This window comes from Camelus dromedarius, chromosome 1, assembly GCF_036321535.1.
Source record: "Camelus dromedarius isolate mCamDro1 chromosome 1, mCamDro1.pat, whole genome shotgun sequence".
NCBI classification, from domain to species: Eukaryota; Metazoa; Chordata; class Mammalia; order Artiodactyla; family Camelidae; genus Camelus; species Camelus dromedarius.
In genome coordinates, this window is record NC_087436.1 from 13341128 (window position 1) to 13361189 (window position 20062).

A 20062-nucleotide genomic window follows, 5' to 3' on the forward strand; every position below is an offset into this window, starting at 1 on the left:
AAAAAGCCTGAATTCTGACTTGGGGAAGATGATTCTCCAGGACAGTAGTCTGCCATCGTCTTGGTCTTCTGGCTTTCTGAATAAAGTTGTTATTCCTTGCCCCAACACCTTGTCTCCTGATTTACTGGCCTGTCATGTGGCGTGCAGAGTTTGGACTCTGTAACACTTGCAGCCTTTCTTGTGTGTAATCACCTGCCAAGGCTTCTGTGGGTAGTCTCAGTCGGCCCCACAGTGATCCCAGGATTGGATTCAGGAAGTATCTCCAAAACTTCACCATTGGCCTCGTGTCTCCCACAGCAGCAGAGCTGGGCCCCCCGGGGGGACAGGAAAACCCAAGCAGGCAGCAGGACAGATGCTGTAGCACCTCATGGCCAGGAACCACAGAAGCCCGTGACCCTACCCTGAAATCCAGCCTGGAGATTGTAGAAGGAAATATGGGAGGACTAAAAAAAGGGCAGATGGAGAGAGAGAGAGGGGCTGGGGGGATCACAGCATGCTCATGGATGTATAGAAAATTAAGGCAGCATCAAGGAAACATAGGTCTAAAGCATTTCATAATCAAGACCTGACCGTTTAAAAGCCACTTTCAACAACAACTATAAAAGCCTTGTCCGAGAACTACTCCCCTTAGGCTCAAGTTCGGAGCAAGAGAAAAATTCAGATCTTGACTGACACCTTTCTTCTCTTGCATTTCAGCTGCATTTCCTTTAGCAGATCAACTAACAACAATATCCCAGCCTGCATCCTCGCATCAAGAGCCTAAAAACTTCTGATAGGAATAGTTTTAAAAATTAAAAGTTGGCATCTGATCAGCTCTGCAGTAATCACACTGTTGTCAGCGTTGAGAGTACATTTAGGTGTGGAAATACAATCCAGATTTGATGCCAACTGTATAAATATATATTCCTGCCTATAACTATCTATCCAAGCCAATAACCAACTACTGACTTTTGTATACACTGGAGGGTACTATAAACAGACTGGGTTTACCTAACAAAATCTTTACCCTCTGTTCTGATGACAAGTGTGACAAATCCCAGCTAACCACTCTTTGCAAAGACTTCCTCACAGTGACAAGTCAGAGTGCCATCCATGTCAGTTACATAGCTGGCTTTGGAGTATCAGCCAATAGCAGCAGATCTGTCCTGGGGTTGCATTGATGAACGATTCCTGCCAACTCTAATTCCTGGTGAGCTGTCCCTTGGATTTACTGATTCAGTGGAATCCGCAAATAATACTAGTAAGTTGGACACAAGTCAGTTCACAGAAGAAAAATTCCCTCTCTGTTTTAGTTGATGATGATTGGCAATCTTTCGGGAAACTGGTCTGGATCCTCATCTTGACATCGCTGCTGGCTGCACCACCTTGGACAGGCTTTTCCCCTCTGAGCCTCTGTTCTCTCATCTGTAGAATAAAGCAGGAAGTGAAGAGGACCTCTATGGTCATCTCAGACTCTAGCATTCTGCAATTTGGCTTTGGAAGAAAGTATCTATTTATCCAGAGGGATCAGAATTAGAAAGATGTTTCTAATAATTGAAAACAACCAGCCTTGAAAATTTACAAGACTTGTTGCAGGCCAGGGCAATCCTTTCCTCAGGAAAAGGCAGAATCCGGTCTGGGCTGGAGGAAAGAGGGTGTTCATCTGCATGTTTGGAGGAAGGTCTGTGAGCCTTTGCAGAATCATTAACATTTAAATGTGCATTTCTGAGCTTTCTTTCCCCTGGCAAGTACCAGAAACCTCACATATATGTAACCAGGAGCCAGTGTTCCTTCTCCAGATGCCAGGATATATCACAGTCAACATCATCTTCTGAAAGTGTCGGTTGGCCAGATACAGATTTCATTAATGCAACCCAATTCTTAATATCCACTTACTAGAGTCTGGCTCTTTTACTGATTTGGAATCCTGATACTTCATGATTTCCAAAGCTTTACTGTCTACTGAGTCAGTTGCCTTCATGATTTTGATGCAACATTCCTGCTCCTGTTAAAGATACCAGGTATGGTACAGAGCACTTCTGAGCCCAGACTTGCCAAATAACAGTCTTGTGAAAATATTGCTGAGAGAAAAGGTAATTGTAATGATAGAACAGAAAGTTTGTGAAAGTCACATTCCACTCCCCACCCCCCCCAAAAACACATTAGAGAAATAACACAAAAAAATTTTAAAAATTAAAAAATTTTAAAATTAAAAATTGGTGTTACAATTCATACCTTGTTAATTAAAGACTTTAAAATAAAGAAATAAAATGCCTTTTTAATAAAAGTTACATCCCATCCATATTACTGGATTTATGTGGGGAATTTTATAGCAAATAACAATCAGATAAACTGTGCCATATTTTAATTCTATGTGTGTAGATCAACCTTGTTTGAAGCAATCACACCTCTAAAAATCTGGCAATATTAAGTTTGTAAATTACAGAGTAGCTGCTTTACATAATGTTTATCGATTTTGCCATGAACAGAGGAGTAAAATTCATTCAAACCTCTGCACCTGAGACCCCAAAAGGAAAACTTTAGTAATTTACAAAGAATCCAGACTAGCACTACACCTAACATGCGCTTGCTATGGGCCAAGCACTATTTTAAGTGTTTTGCTAATATGAACTCGTTTAATCCTCGGAAGGATCTGAGGCAGGTTGTATTATTATCTTTCCACGACACTAACAGATTAAGTGATTCACCAAAATCGTATGCTGTTAAGTGAAGGGGCTCAGCTTAGCCCAAGAGCACTCTGGATCCATTCCCCATGCTCCAAAGCTCTCTGCTACGCTTACGGTCATTTTAAAATGCTAAGTTTAGGGGTGGAGTACAGCTCAGTGGTAGTGCGTGCTTAGCATGCATGAGGTCCTGGGTTCACACCCCAGTACTTCCATTAATTTTTTTTAAAACATTAAAATAAATAAACCTACAATGCCGTGTTGGATGGAGCCAACTGCATCATACTGTCTGGAGAGACGGCCACAGGGGACTGCCCCCTGGAGGCTGTTTGCATGCAGCACCTGTTTGCCCGTGAGGCAGAGGGCGCCATCTACCATTTGCAATTATTAGAGGAGCTAAGCCTCCTGGCACCCGTTACCAGCCACCCCACGGAAGCCGCCACCGTGGGTGCTGTGGAGGCCTCCTTCAAGTGCTGCAGTCGGGCCATCATCGTCCTCACCACGTCTGGCAGGTCTGCTCACCAGGTGGCCAGATACCGCCCCCGCGTCCCCATCACTGCTGTGACCCAGAATCCCCAGGTTTTTGTTTTTTTTTTTTTTTTTTTTGCAAATGAAATCACATTCGTCCAGATTTTATTCGCTCAAAACTACTAGGGAAGCAGTAGGATTTGGTTTAAACACAGCCAAAGAGCAGGAATTTACCTTAGTGTTAACTCGGAAGCAATCCTGTTGTGAATGTTGTAGCCGGGGTCCGGCAGCATGGGGGCCGGGGCCCCGCTGTGTTCGCTGAGGAATCCCGCGGCTCTCTCAGTTCAGGCTCCGGCTCGCTAGAGGTGGACCCACTGTTGATGGCGTAGACGCTCTCTGCTACTCCCTGAGCTGAAGCACAGCCATCTGGCTCCTTCTTCTCCCTGGGACTAGACAGTCCTGGGAGGACAGCCATCCTCCCAGTCTGCCTGGTGGGCAGCAAGGACACGGTGTAGTCTGCAATGATCCCACTCATGTCTAAGTTGCACGCCTGGTCGAAGGCTAGGAAACCAATGTTGGCATTTGCCTCACACACCACAAAGGAGCCATCGTCCATGTTGAGGAGATCGATGCCACAGAAGTCCGTGTCCGTGATGTTGGACACCTGGATAGCCAGCTGCTTGCCTTGTTCCGTCAGTGGGCACATGACGCTCAGGCCACCAAGAGAGCAGTTGCTCTGCGTCCATCTGTCTGTACTGCAGCAAAGCATGGAGCCTATCACCTGGCCCCCAACAGCCACCACCCGGATATCCTTTCCACAGGACTCCTTCAGGAACAGGTAGGACACGTCAAGGCAGGTCAGATGGCAGATGTCTGAGAGGTGGTGTTTATCTCTTGTGAGAAAAATAGCTTTTCCCTGATGTCGGCGCGTGCTCTTCACCACCACCGGCTAGCCCAGCGGCTCGGCTTCATCGATCATTTTGGAAAAGTCTTCATGCCCACCGTAGGAGAAGGTGTCTGGCATGGGGACCCCATGTCCAGCCAGCTCCTGGGACATCCAGAATTTGTTGATGCAGTTTAAAATGCCCTGTGGGCAGTTGACTAAGCGGCAGCCCAACTTCTCCAGGTGTCTCAGGACTGTGATGTCACTATCCGATTGCACTGAGGGTGTGGGCACCCCGGACAAGCACCACATCTAGGAAAGCGGTGAGCGCCTTCTGGCTCAGCTGCAGGCCGAGGTTGCCGCCGACCGTGGTGTTGGCGATCTGGTCCAGGAGCATCGCCCGGAAGCGCACGTCCTGCTCAGAGCAGCACTGCTTCGGGGGCGCAGGATCTTCCCTGTGGTGTATAAGGACCCAGCGCAGGAGGCCTGGGCAGAGGACATGGACCTCTGGGTGAACTTGGCCACGAACGTTGGCAAGGCCCGAGGCTTCATCAAAACGGGAGATGTAGTCATTGTGCTGATTGGGTGGCGCCCTGGGTCTGCCTTCACCAACACCAGCAGGTCCTTCCTGGGCCATGATGGGCCCGGAGCCCCTCCTCCAGCCCCTGTCCCACCCGCCTTCCCCAACCCATCCATTAGGCCAGCAGCACTTGTAGTGCTCACTTGGGGCTGTAACGTGGCACTGGTGAGCTGGGATGTCAGGAAGACAATGCCTCTGTGAAACATGGCTGTTTGGAAGACCCTGTTTCGGTGCAGTAGTTCAGAGCTGGGTCCCCCATCATGTGGCCCCGTCCAAGCAAGGGACGAAGGAGGGCTGCAGGCAGGACTGGAGGCCCCAGAGCTTCACACAGAGGATGACAATTTTCCTTCTTCTTTTCCTTTGTGTACTCGTCTCAGTTCCTGCAGAAAATGATACCCAGAGAACTCCCAGCCCTGGCCTGGGATCAGGAGAGAGCCAGCAGAGTTAGGGCAGGGGGCAGTGGTTCCAGTTTCTGCAGACTCTGGCTCCAGCCCTGGCCCTTACTTGCTTCTCCAACCCCCTTGGCCTCCCTCACTCCCACCTTGATCATTGGGCACGTCTGTTCCCTTCACTCCACTCGGCTGTCGCTGCAAACACTTCATCCTCTCCCTTCCTTCTTCCCAACTACTGCAGCTGTCTCCAGGCCTGTTGCTGTAGAGTACAGCCTATCTGTATGTCGATAAACCACAGCTGAAGAAATAAATAAATAATAAATAAATAAATAGACAAACAAACAAACCTAATTACTTCCCCCACCAATTAATTAATTAATTAATTAAATGCTAAGTTTACTTAGTACATATACAAATGATTTAATTTTTTACTTTTTTAAAAATCAGTTTTAAAACCAAAATCCTTTAACTTAACCGAAAATCACAGCCAGGCCTATGAGCACTGCTTCTCAAGGATTTGGAAGGAGAAGCATGTGTTCGTCCTGTATCTCTCAGCTATGATGACCCAAACCCAACTCAGACTTAAGCAAAAGAAAGACTTACTGGAGTTACAAAATGAGATACTGGGGGTAAAGTTGGCCTCAAGGACCCCAAGGGACTCAAGATATGTCATCGAAGCTCACTCTCTTGCTCTCTGTACTTCTTGGCTCTGACTTCCTCTGTCTATTGGCCATATTCTCTTTCTTTCTTTTATTGAATATAAGCTTTCTCCGTGTGAGTGTGTGTGTGTGTGTGTGAGTGTGAGTGTGTGTGTGTGTGTGTGTGTGTGTGTGTGTGGTTAAGGGGTGTGACCATGGGCGGCACTGGCTCACCTGACTCCAGGTCAGCACTCCCAGTACAAGCACCCAGTGTGCACAGATACACTCACTCAAAGGTCTCTGTTGGGCCTCATCCTGGGCCAGTCGTGTTACCAGAGGGATTCTTGACTACAATGGCTGGAATCTCGGTTGCAAAATGGTTTCATTGTCACCCATTTTTTCACTTTTATTCATGCACGTCCGGGATTGTCTTGAAAACATTTTCCCCCTCAACAAGTTGCTAGAATCTAGTTGGCATCTGTTGGCTTGGTCTGCCCAAGATCCTGTGTCCCCCTCTTTCACTTGGGGAAGCCCTCCCATCCTGCTACATGTGGCTTTGAGGGTGGGGAGCTGTGGTTCACAGCATTCTGCCTCCCTGCCCACTGGGATGGCCAGTCATAGTGGGAGTCAAGAGATTCTTAGGCTTTGCAGGCAGCGATCATGTTCAGAAAACAAGCAACTGGTATGGGATGGAAGACATCTACCTATACAGGCGGGCAGGAACTGAAATCATTGTTAACACAAAGCTGTGACTACAATTCATCCCCAATATCCATTAGCCGTATTCCATAGTAACTAAGTCCCCAGCTGTAAGTTGGACACACTCCAGTTTATATTTTTACATATGAGTGGTCATGTGCCTAAGTTCTGGCTGAAGAGTGTAAGACAAAAATGCTTTTATGTTTTGTGAAAAGGCAGTAGGGTAGGCCCTTTGCCCATTTTTTTCTTTATTCCTTCTCCATTTCTGTTAGCTGGAATGGAGATACAATGGTTGGAGTTAGAGCAGCCGTAATGGAACATGAGGTAACTTGGGATGAAAAGAAGGCATGACAGAAGAACAAAACAAAATTTGCCAGGGTCCCTGAGGATTCATGGGCAGAACAGCCATCTGCACTATCTACTTCCCAACTTCAGCTGGAGAGAAATAAATTTCTATCTTGTTTAAACTACTGATGTTTTGGACCTCTGTTACTTACAGCCAAACCAAATCTTAACTGAGTCTAGAAATAAAGGAATATTTAATCATGCCAGGACATAGGTACTAGGTACCTAAGTTGGCAGATGGGACTAATGAAGTGTTAGGGGATGCTTTTTAAAGTTAACTTTCAGGAACTTGCAAGTCACATGAATCAAACTACTCCTCCACTTAGGACATTCTCCTCGCAAGACCATCCTCATCTCCCCTGTGTTCATAGGAGGGCAGTTTTGTTTTGTAAAATATCCTAACTGATGAATTAAGTTCAGACCGAAAATCGTTCTTCCCCGACGGCTCAGCACGCTGGAGCACGAGTCAGAGCAGCTCTCTTGGCCTGAAGGCCGTTTCCTTATAAGACTCGCCTCTGCTCTGCAAGTCCTCTGGCCTCGCCAACATCCTACAAGTGTTCAAGCCAGAGCCTGGTCAACCACTGCTGTGGAGCTGACAGATTCTTGGCTCTTCTGAGTCCTCTCTTTTTTTTTTTTTTTTTTTTTGTCTGAGTGACTAAGTAGGTCTAGTTAGGTTTATTATAAGAACAAAAGTTCTTCTGGAAAGCTAATTCTTGAGAATGGTTGAAATGAAAAATAAAACCCCCCTCCCCACCCTTCAGCGTCCAGCCTGATTTAAGCAGATGAAAACGCCAGCGTTTCTGAACCCAAGGCTCTACGTGCGATGTAGAATACAAAGTGCCTTTTCCAGCCATCGTGACAGGAAAAGAACGCACAGGTTTCTCAGGAGAACGCGGCATGGCCCACGCTGATCTAATTTATAGCCCTTCCTGCCAGGAAATAAAACCTCAGGGTTGTGGCTCCTAGTCAATGATTATTTGATATTTTTTTTTGTATTCAGTGCATATTTGGAAATAGTTTTAAATTGGGTTTTTTTAATTACCGATGAAGAGAAAGAACTCCTCTTAACTTCTAAACAGCCACATGGCAAAGCCCTGCTTACCCGGAGAAGGACATTAACAGTATAGGACCACGCGGGGAAATGAGACAGTTTACAATGTTAGTCTGTGAAGGGTGCGTGATGCTGTATTGGTGCTGGTTTTCCACCTTAGCCACAGTCACTTGGAATAAGGTCCCCGGCCGGCCAGAACTCTTGTTTTCGCTTTCTCTCTTCACTGGGAGAGGGCCGTTGATAGTCGGCCCCTGACCTGAGTGTACACACAAGTAAGGGTGTGTCTGCTGAGAGAGGACAAGGTGTGTGGCGGTGCCCCAGGTACTGGTCAGGGACAGCAAGCCTTCGTGTGAGAAATCTGCCTTGGAAGCTTCGTACTGTCAGGGGAAGGTGGTTTTTAAAAGTCTCTGTGTTGACCTTCTGATATTTTCTCAAATGTAAATCTATTTCAAAGGCACTATTCAAAGGACTATTTTTAAAAAGAACCTATAAGAAAACACCATATTTAAAAGATTTTTTAAAGTTTCATCAGTTCTGAAGGCGTGTTTGATTTATCTTGATACCCCACTGCTGTGCTGGCTTCCTAGGGCTGCTGTGACAAATGACCACGAACTTGGTGGCTTAAAACAACAGATATTTATTCTCTCACAGCTCTGGAAGCCAGGAGTCTGCAATTCAAGTGTCAGCAGGGTCTGTTCCTTCTGGGGCGCTGAGGGAGAATCTTTCCCTGCCTCTTTCCCAGCTTGGGGTGACGATTCTTGGCGCTTCTCAGCTTGTTAATGCATCGCTCCAATCTCAGCCTCCTTCTTCTCATGGCTTCCCTGTCTCTGTGTCTGTGTGTCTTCTGCTTTTCTGACTCTTATAAGGACACCTATCACTGGATTGACAGGTGTGTTTATAAGAGCCCAGCCTGACCCAGGATGATCTCATCTTGAGATCCTTCCCTTAATTACAGTGGCAAAGACCCTTATTCCAAAGGTCATGTTCGCAGATTCAGGGTGCACGTGTGTTTGGGGGCCACACTCACCCACCGCAGCGGTGATGGTGTCACCCTCCTGGAAGTCCCCAAGGTTCACACGCTTGGCTTCATCTTTAATCTTTCTTCTTCTCTCTTTCCTTTGTTCCAATTTCTGCTTCCCTTCTCCTGGGACGCATGCACAACGTTACAGTGTTGGACAAACTGCAGCAAGGCAGAGACATCTATAAATATGAATATAATAATAGTATTTTTAATCTTATTGAAAGACATGCAACATAGAACTCGGTTCAAAGTTCTTAAGCATAAAGTTTTGGATTCCACAAGGAAACAAAATTTACAAATTAAAGACAACATAAGTGGAAGACCAATACAATTCAAATATAATCATTCCAAAAGGTTTTTAGTGAGTGTCTATGGTGTGCCGGGCACTGTCAGAGGTGCAGGAAACACAACCAAAAATGCCTGCCCTCCAGGATTACGTTACAGTATATCAGCAACTAGTCGTGACCATGCCACGGCTCGATTTGCCATGTGACAATCTGGGACCACCTGCTACTGGGCAGCGTCATGTGAGTCCAGCAGCTCTGTGCTACTGTTTCCCATCTATCAACCCAATCCAGCAAGCTCTTTTCTCTACTTCGGCAGCTGCGGACATCTCTGCAGGGTGAGCTGGGACATCGCTGGCACAGCTGCCTCGTACACATATTAAACCCATTTTTTTTCTCTTCTTATTATCCCTCAGCCATTAAACAGTACATTACTCCGCCACACTGGTCCATTTCCTTGCGTACCAAATCAACATGCCACCATAGTACATAGTTTAAGAGACCCAAATTTTGCTCTACGAAAGTTCCTTTGGAGTGCAAATATCAGTGCCAACAAGTAATTTTTGTCTTTGGATCTGATTATAATAAGTTAATATCCACTGTCTGGATCTTTTTTTTTTTTAATGACTTCATCAGGACTTCCACTATTTCAAGAGTCTTAACTCCAGAAGCTCACTAGCGTGGAAAAACACTCGCCCCACCCCAGTATTTTATGAAAGTACATACTCTTGTTTTTTCTTTGCAGGGTTTAGGTTAAGAAATGGGATTCCTAAAATATATTTGTCAAATTTCAATTTAATGCTTTAAATTTAATACTTTGATTTAGGGGTTACCTGGTAAACCATGAAAATCCAGAATTATCACAACTCCATCTTACTGGCAGGGGAGACAGAGAGAGAGAGAGACTCTTGTGATTCCACAGAGACCACTTATGGTCATTTGCACAACCTTGCTGCCCCAGCCACCTCTGAATTTCCAGTCTATTCACTAAAGCAAATACCCTAGAGCTAATCATTCTTTATCACCATGAAGATTGTTGTTGTTGTTGTTACAATTATTTGAAAATCATTTAGGATGATTTTGTTCTTTGGGCACATCCGGTGTTTGGGGTCCTGGATGAACAACCCTCTACTGAACAGCGACAGGTGAGGAAGGGTTATTGTGATTTTGACATTAGAAGCGGCCAGCCTAATAGCAGCCAGACATACTTAGCAGCATATCTAAAAGTGAAACACTATCATTTTGGTAATTACACGGTGCCCACAGTCAACCACGGATACAAAGACAACACAACAGCTAAATCCCACAGCAGCGTTCACTTGTCGTGTGGTCATCCAGTTGATTAGAAAAGAAAGGCAGCGTTTTCACATTCTTAAGAAAGGACTCGCTGACCCTGGGAATGTGCCTGTAGACCCTGCCTGGGAAACACAGACCTACCACACATTTCAGACTTGCTTTGTCCACCCCCGGTGCCTACTAGGATGAATCCTGTCCCTTGGTCCCGGCCATACCTTCACTCTCTGCCTCTGCTCCCATCCACTCCGACCCACCCTCAACACAGCAGCCTGGTTAATTACCCTCAGTTCAACCAACAGCTTTTGAGACCTACTGTCTGCCAGCTTCAGTGCAAGGTCCTGGGAATAACAGAGCGAAAGAGACCATGTCTGTGTGCAAGGAACACTCAGACCCGTATTCTCAAGGGAGCCCTCTCTTAGAACAGCCTTGATCCCCTCCCCTCCTTCAGTCTTCAGAATGTTTCCTTCGCTCCTTTCTTCCCAGACCCCTCTCCCCATAATACCTTCTGTAACTCGCCCAGCAATGAGGCAGAACCCTCGGCTTTCACAGTAAGTTCAGACTTTTATGTATACATTTCCATATATTTTTCCCAGAGTCTGTGTTACCTTTTTTCTTTAAACTGTGAGCTCCTTAGAAGTGAGGGCTTTGGGTCCTCGATTCATTCTTTCAATGAGTATTTCCTCACCCCAATCACTCCTTCTCAGGAGGCAAACATTTTCTCCTCTGTTCTTCGAGTGACCTATCTGGTACCCAATTCAGTCTGAAAATTAACCCAAGACTCTATGAAAGAGCAAAAAGTTTTTGCTTCCAAGGCTTATAGCACTTGAAACCAGCCCGGATGGGACTGGGACCGGCGTCTGGAATTTCAGAAGCCAGGCAGTCTAGAGAGTTAGGCTGGGCCTTCTGGTCTCCCCAAACCCTACACTACTAGACTGAGGACACCCTGCAGAGGCCCCTGCCCGCCTGGAGTCTGGATCTCGGACTCTCCACACAGTGGTTTGTGGGCTCCCTTTAACATTTGCTCAGCCTTCCCTTGGGATCCACCCTGAGTCACATCCTCCGTTTGCTCTTTTTGCTCCAAATTGTTTATATTTTATCATCTGATAGGAGAAACAGGCCAAGTTTTAAATTATGACTGCCCAGGGCAATTCGAAGGTTTTGTAACACCTACAATGTCCAGAAGACGAGATCAAGACCATCGAATTACCTAATAAAGTAACGCATAAAATAACCCATGGATCTCAAGCAAGGGGGGGCTGCAATGACAGAGAGATGCAGAAGCACCCACATTCGTTCCTTCCATCATAAACCATCCTCCAAGATTCTCCACAGAAGCACACACACACCACACAAGAAGAGCAGCAAACACTCTTCTAAGGCCATTTCATATAATAACTCACTTAATCCTCATCACAGCCCCATGAGGGGCATAGTAGTATTACCCACGTTTTGATAGACATGGAGATACTGAGTCACCAAGATCCCTCTTCAGCGAGGGGAAGCGTGGTCAGCAGACAGCCTCCAGCTGCCTCAGGGTCCATCTCAGCTGCAGAGCAGTCCTGACCCAGTCCCTCTCTTCCCGCAGGCAGCCTGTGTCAGGGGCGCGGGTGGGGTGCGAGGCCAGACCCCTTCCCTGCCCAGGGATAACTGCCTGCAGGGCTCCCAGCTGGCTTCACGCCCATCTTGTCAGGTCTGCGTCACTGTTTGAATTTCCCCTCCGCCCGGTACCCTTCCTCCCTCTCCCTTTTACAGCTGCTGGTCTCTCATCAACCACCCTGCTCACCAAGTCTGTGTACTTCTACGGATCCCCAGTGACATGCATTTTACAGATGAAGGAGTGAAAGAAGAGGGTTACCTCATCAGTAAGTATCGGAAGCAAAATTTTAGGCAGGAAGTCTGGCTCCAGAATCCACATGTTTTCAACATTTGTCTATACTGCCAGTAAGAGTCAAAGGACTCAAGATTGTTCCCCTCCGAAACTTAAATTCGCCTTAAATCCTGCAGCCTCAGGGCTGTGAGAAAGGATGAAGGGGGCTCTCTGCTTCTCTTCCATTGCCCATATCCAAGTTATTCTGCTGGACTGAGTATCGGATCACCCTGTAGCTTTTATTTTAGGAGCCCTCTCAGCTGGGCGATCGCAATAAGGAGCACACAAAACTATGAAATGAGCTACTGGCAGGATGTACACGGGAGTCTTCTAAAGGGTTGTATTTGATTATCTCATCTTGGATGAAACAGAAGTCAAAGTGACACTAATAGATTTAGGTTCCCGTCCTGGATACGTTTAGGTGTGGAAATATATGGACTTTGAGACAAGTGACCATAAACAAATGTTTTCATGCATTAGTGTTGGTAAATTTGCTTTTCTGAATGAGACAAAGCAGTTGAGAGAATAAAAATTAAATCCCCCGCCCCCACACCCATCGACTGCCACTCAATAAATCAATGCGAGACGGGATGCTACTTCTGATAGGACAGCCTTGGGGGAGCAGGAACAGCGAAAGCTGACCCTCCTGCACAGCATGGGAGCAAAGGGGCGGGGGAGCACTTTATACAGAGGCACTGAGGCCTGCTCTGGGGGCACTGCCGTCCTATGGGCCGCACATTGTCTGGGGGATGTCCTGAGATCCACTTCAGCTCCACTGACCTCCCTGCGAGGAAATGGGCCAACCACCGAATGGACACCACCCAGAAACATCAGTGGTGGTCCCACAGGGGTCATTCCTGTCCCAGTCTATCCCCTGCCACATCCAACCTAAAAAGGAAATATCCAGACTGTGAGGACTGAGCACTGGGACTGGGGGACACTTAGGGTGTGTGTGGCTGGCCTGGGGTTGGGTGAGGGGAAGAGCTGGATTTTATGTCACTTCCTCCTCCTCCAGCCGGGACACCCAGAAGACAGCCATGAAGACGTCTACTTCCTTTCTCAGGGGGCTTGTGGTGAACGCCCCACATGATTGTACCATGTGAACAGGCCGGGGAGAGTTCTTCAGTCTGAGTTCTGATAAGCTCCTCAGCTAACTCAGCAAAAGTATGCCACCGCAGCTGGGAAACCAGCCACCAGCCCGCCTGGAAATCCAAGGAACCATCAGGAATTCATGTTGGCAAAGACCTCTCAGCAAAGCTCTAATCTTCCTTCCCTCCACTCTCGGATGACTTTACCTCTACCCACCACGGGACTCGTACTTCTGCCCCCAGCACTTGGGACAAGCCCACGTACTTTGGGTCTGTGTACATCTTCACTACCCTGGTGGGTTTTGAGAGCATGCAGCTGGAATTCAATGTGTCAGGGAAAAATGAAAATGATTTTTTTCAGTTCCATGGAGTGATCTTTCTCATACCACTTCTGGGCTAGCTTTGGGTGTAAAACAAAGAGATGATATTCTAGAAAGATATGGTGGCCCTTTTTGCTGTGGGTCTTAAACTGGGAGTTTGCCTTCATAAATAAAATGACTCCTTGAACTCTGATTGATCCTCTGAGGTTCCCCAGTAAAGGTAGGAAATGCCCTTCAGTGGGACTGTCAGTGATGCTCCATGGGAATCATGGGAACTAAGCAGACATGAGCACAGGAATCATAGGTACATCAACAGGGGAATCATGGGAAGTAGGTAGACGTTGACATGTGAATCATAGGAAATAAATAGAAATGGACCGAGGCATTGTGGGAACTAAGTAAACATTGACACAGGAATCATGGGAACTAAGTAGATGTTGACAGGGGAATCATGAGAAATAAACAGACGTGGATAGGAGAATCATGGGAACTAAGTAGATGGTGACATGGGAATCAAGGGAACTAAGTAGACATTGACAGGGAATCGTGGGAAATAAATAGAAATGGACCCAGGAATTGTGGGAACTAAGTAGACATCGACATAGGAATCATGGGAACTAAGTAGAGGTTGACATAGGAATCATGGGAAATAAATAGACACAGACACGGGAATCATGGGAACTAAGTAGAGGTTGACACAGGATTCATGGGAAATAAATAGACACAGACACGGGAATCATGGGAACTAAGTAGAGGTTGACACAGGAATCATGGGAAATAAATAGACACAGACATGGGAATCATGGGAACTAAGTAGACCTCGACATAGAGGCTGGGTAATGCCTCTTTTGTGGTACAGTGTTGCCTTAATTAAATGGATCTTTAATGCACCGGGTCAGACTAGATGTTCTGCTTACACTGTCTCATTCAGCCCTTTGGTGTTCTTGTGAATGTGACCCTTAGTGGTCCACCTCACTGGGGTTCTGGCCAGCTCCCTGTCTGGCATCCCCATCTCCTAACTTACTAGGCTAGCCCTCCCAGGCTCAGCTCACATTTCTCCTCCCCCATGAAGCTTTTCCCAGGTCTCCTGCCCTTGAATCATCTCTCGTCTGAAGCCCCACAAGTCGTACCCACCTCGGTCCTGATTTACACCCCATCCTTTTAGCCTCCTCTTGATCTGCACATCCTGACTCCCAGCTAAAATGAAGGCTTTGTCAGCTCAGCAACAAGTGTCTTCAATAAATATTCATTTTTATCAGATTTTTAGAAATTTAAGAAATACAAAAATACAAAGAATAATAGTCATATCACTCAGATTCAAAAACCGTCCCCATTTCTGCTTCCAGACTCTCACCACCACCCGATCCCTTATCCCACTCCTTGGACCAAGAGGATGCACTCTTGGGAGGCTGTGTCTTTTACAAACATTCATATATTGCAAAAACGCTCTATGGTATTTTATGAATGAATACTTATGTTTCAAATGGGGAGAATTATATTCTGAATCTTGCTATTCTGATTATTCTAATTATGTTCTGAATCTTGCTATTTCCACTCAACATGATGGGTTTTCCATGAGGTTGATGTTTCCGTAATGTTCCCCTACTGATTAACTGCATTCCTAACACACCTACTGAGCACCCAAAAATGTTATGGACAACAGTGACAATAGTGAAAGGCACACTGAGCAAGAGGGTAGCTAGAAATTCCCTTCTAACTTTTTCATGAACTTAAAAGCTGAGAGCTAAATATATACTTTATACAGCCCATATTCTCAACTTGCAAACTGCGTGATCCAAGGTGATTTACGTACCTGATCTACGTCTCAGTTTTCTGCTCTTTGGAAGATACTTCAGTATCCAGAAACTACTTCACATAGTGAGAAGGAAGGTGGTTGATGCCTTGCAAGTTCTTAGACCCATGACTTGCACGTAGTAAACACTCAAAACATTGTTATATTTAATAGTGATCGTAATAAATATGACTATGATGACACACCAATGATGTTAGCTAGAGAGATTTGAACGATACAGATTTTGAACCTTAGAAAAGTAGAGAAAAGACCGTTACGAAGTTTATCTCATTATAAATAGTAATTAATTCTATCATTGATATTTGCCCACAAAGCTCAACTCTTAAAAGCCTAGACATTTTGCCTTTTTCGCCCAGTTAGCTCTAGGCCTGTGGCCAATCGGTTGTCAATCATTTTAACCTCTTAACCTAACACCACAGAACAGAATACTCTCAGAGAAATCTGAAAAGAATTTGTTGGCTGCCTTTTGACTGCTGTCTCTTAGCGTGCATGCTACAGAATCCTTGGTTGGTAAGAAGAAATCCCTTCTAAAGCCACTGTGACAAAGTTATTTTAGTGTTTCAGTAGTTTTTCTTTCTTTAAGCCAGGTTTAAAAAAAAAAAAAAGCTGTTACCCTTACACTCTCTCTATTTATTTACTTTGGCCTTGGTGAAGTAGACCACAGCTAAAACTTTATGGACCTAATAAAATTCCCAACATTCTCAGACGCGGGTCGTGATGTTTGTGTGCTGGGCAGAAAACAAAGGTGCACTTGTGAGAAGAATGGACACGTTCAGAGATAAGTGAACCGAGGTCAGGCGGCCACAGTCACACTGGGTCACGGGTAACATAACATCTCAGACGTGCCCCTCACTTTCCATCAGACTCCCTCTCCTCTGTCTTCTTTGCCCCACCAGTGACACGGTGCCTGGTGCTGTTCCTCAATTACAGGACCTCCCATCGTGTCATTGCCAAGTTCATATCCTGCCCACAATGAACTGGGTCTAGAACTTTCCATCCTACCCTCACACTCGTGCCTTCAAAATCTCTCTGCCCTGTGCTTCCTTCCCTCACAGCTTGGCTTTCTTTCTCAGCAGGTGACAGTTGGTTAACCTAATAAAGTATGTTAATTTGTTACCTCGACCTTGTAGGGAATGCCTTTCAGCAGTTTTCTGGGGCCCATATCTCAGTCCGCAGCAGTGGTTCTGTTGTTGAAGAAGTGGGTAGAGTTCATGGCACTTCTGAAATTATGCCACACCAGTGGCTGCCTCATTTGCCCACTGCTGTGGCCTGAAAGCTTATGTCCTTAGAAAATGCATATGTTGAGGCCCTATCCCCCAAGGTGATGGTGTTTGGAGGTGGGGTCTTTGGGAGGTAATTAGGGTTAGATGAGGTCATGAGGGTGGGGCTCTCATGATGGGACTAGTGCCCTTATAAAGAGAAGAAGCACTAATCTCTTTCTACTCAGAGAGAAGGTGCTGGAAAGGCAGGGCAGGGGAGAGACAGAGACAGAATGATCCCAAGGAAGGCCTTGTGAGGACACAATAAGGAAGAGGGCTCTCACCAGACCCCAAACACGTTGGCACCGCCATCTTGGACTTTCAGCCTCCAGAACTGAGTGAAGTACGTGTCTGTTGTTTAAGGCACCCTGCCTAAGGTATCGTGTCACAGCAGCCAGAACTAAGGACACGTACCCCCTGCACTGGCCCCCAAGGCTCATGCAATGTGCAATGCTACACTGCCTTGCAGCTGGGCGCAGCTTATCAGGCAGCATCATTCACCTCGTACTTTCTGTGCTTTATCATTTTTTGATAAATTCTTCAGCTTGTATCTCTCTTGATCTTCACAACACCTCTGTTTTGCTAGGTAAGCAAACCTGTCCACAGATTGGTTTTCTCTTTCCTGTACCAAACAGAGGTTCTCTTACCAAAGGGGTTGGGTGAAACTGGTTACTTAGAAGACTGCATTTTATCAGGTAAATCACACAAAACCTCCTTTTGGTATTTAATGTGGTAAAGAAATAGGTGGTTCTTATTCCCTTGTAAGGGATTAATGACTTTAGTTCTTTAGGTAAGAATTACTGTTCCTGACTCACATAGAGAGCAAACTTATGGTTTACCAGAGGGCAAAGGGGGAGGGAAGGGATAAACTGGGAGTGGGATTTGCAGATATACACTACTATATATAAAATAGATGAACAGCAAGGTCCTATCGTATAGCCCAGGGAACTATATCCAATATCTTGTAATAACTTATAAAGAAAAAAATGTGAAAATGAATATATGTATGTTCATGTATGACTGAAACAGTATGCTGTACACCAGAAATTGACACAACGTTGTAAACTGACTATACTGCAATAAAAATCAAAACAAAACCAAAAAAGAATTACTGTTTCTGAAAGAAAGTATAAATCCTCAGACTGTCAGTGCAAATGGCCTTTCCATCTTTTAAGATCTGGAAACTCAGTGGTAATATATTCTAAGATTAATTATGCCTAAAGCAAATTAGCACTGCTGTCAATCTTCAGATAAGATTAGGGCTGGAGTTTTATTGATTTTTTTTTTTTTTGCTCCAGAAAATTTATTTCATCTATGCACTTTCTATTATGAATGATGTTTAAAAAAAAAAAACTACTTTTAGCATTAACATCTTGCCATATTTCTTGTCCCCATATTTACTCTCTTGCTTCTTATGTCTGCACAAGTTTTCAATTTAGATTATATTTCCCACAGATGTTACATCTTTTAGAGTGTTTGCTTTGCCTTCATTAAAAAGGATGTGTAATACATTTCACTATTTTGAAAGAATATAGCCTAAATGAAGATGTTCAGAAATTCTAAATTATTGCTTCTTCACTCTGTGTGCGTGTGTGTGTGTGCACGCGTGCGTGTGTGTGTGTGTGTGTGTGAAACGTGCACAGTTTCTGGGAATAGGAGCATTCTAGGGAAGAAAGCCTGTGTTTCACAAACATCAAGGGAAAATAAGACTGTCTTCCACTTGTCCCTAAACGGGTACTATAGAAAAGCATTTAAAACCCAGTACAAACTTCCACTGCAGGGCACTGCGAATATTCAAAACCATATATATGTTAAGCAGAATGTTTATATTTTCTGAAGCTTTCCCTTGATGCTCAGCATAAGCATTAGCCCATGATGCTAACGAACCACTCTCTGGGGATTTTAAGTATGTAAAAATCTGCATTTAGCAATATTAAGACAAGTTTTACTGTAATTCTTTTTAACAGGCTGGTAGCGCTTGAACAAAACTGTGGCTGCTTAGAAAAATTTTTCCTTTCGAAGTCAAATTACCAGTGCCCTCCATCCCTTCCCTTCTCTCTCTTTTCCTAAAGGGGAAAGCTTTCAGTTATTAGCACTCCTTTTAGATTTAAATCTATGTTATCTCTCTGGAGTAACTGAGATTTTTAAACATCCCTAAAATATGGAATGACCTCGGTTCCCATTAATGGAATCCTAGACATCAGTAAGCAAGGATGAGGGCGGCTGGGGGAGGCAGGAAAAGTGCACTTTCCCTTGGCTCCTGAGATCACCTGTTTTGCTTGTTTATTTCCCAGCAAGGCTGACCTTGTTAACTGTAACACAAACACTGCAAAGCATGAAACGACAACAGACTCTCCGTAGCATTTGGAGGCTATAAACATCTCTGAGTCTATGAAATTGGCACACAGTTATTCTTGGCTTCTCACGTCCCTTGAGCACGGAGGCCATTGTTCATGCATTATGGGGTATTTTATCCTGATTTTCTTGCTTTGGTCTAGATGATATCTAAGAATCATAAAATTCTGCAGTTTTACTCATCTTAGGACCTCCAGAGTTTAGCACGGTGACAAGTTGGCACCCAATAAATATTGAATGCTTGACTGAATGAATGAATGAATGTCCATAATTGAGAGTAAGCTGAGATTGCAGTTCCAGTAGACAGTTGGAGCAGGATTAATGAACTGGTACAAATACCTGAAAGAACACTTCCAAGGCTGATGTAATAAGACGTGACAGCCCGTTATCCAATGTAGGATGGTGAGTCAGCCTCAGTCAACGAACATTCCTTGGAAATGGCATTAAGAGATTGAATTTCCTAAGCAAAATGTTGATGCAGCTTCTGAGCAAGGAGTGTCTATCCTACTAGAAGAATAAGACTTGATGGGAGGGTATAGCTCAGAGAGAGAGCAAGTGCTTAGCACACACGAGGTTCTGGGTTCAAACCCCAGTGCCTCCATTAAAAAATAAAGAGAGAAGAGAATAAGACAGAGAAACTGGTCATCAGGAAAGACTGTGTGGAGATTTTCTGTCTTGCACAGGAAGGCTCCAATTAATCACCAACTCAGCTCATCCAGCATTTCAGAAGATTACATTCTAGGGATTTGTAACTCATATATAAACTTGTTATACTACATCCTTGGTCTAAGGTCAGCCTATCTCCTAAATAGATGAGAGGAAATTCTTCTTTCCCCTAAATTCCTCCTATCTGGATTGGTTAATAGCAAACAAAGATTTTCATTCCACTGTGAGAGCTAAGTCTTAAAATAGATCTTAACAAAACAAAACAAAAATAAATGTCTCACATTAGATTCTTTCCTGAGATTCCAGAGATTGAGCAAGAAAGAGAGGACCTGAGGTCTGGGAGTTGAGAAAGGAAATGTTAAAAGGAAGCTGAA

General features: G+C 45.0%; 1 pseudogene; it reads right to left on the reverse strand.

Moving 5' to 3' along the window:
• Window positions 1–3361: 3361 nt before the first annotated feature.
• Window positions 3362–4651, reverse strand: LOC105104145 (N-acetylaspartylglutamate synthase A-like; annotated as a pseudogene).
• Window positions 4652–20062: the final 15411 nt, after the last annotated feature.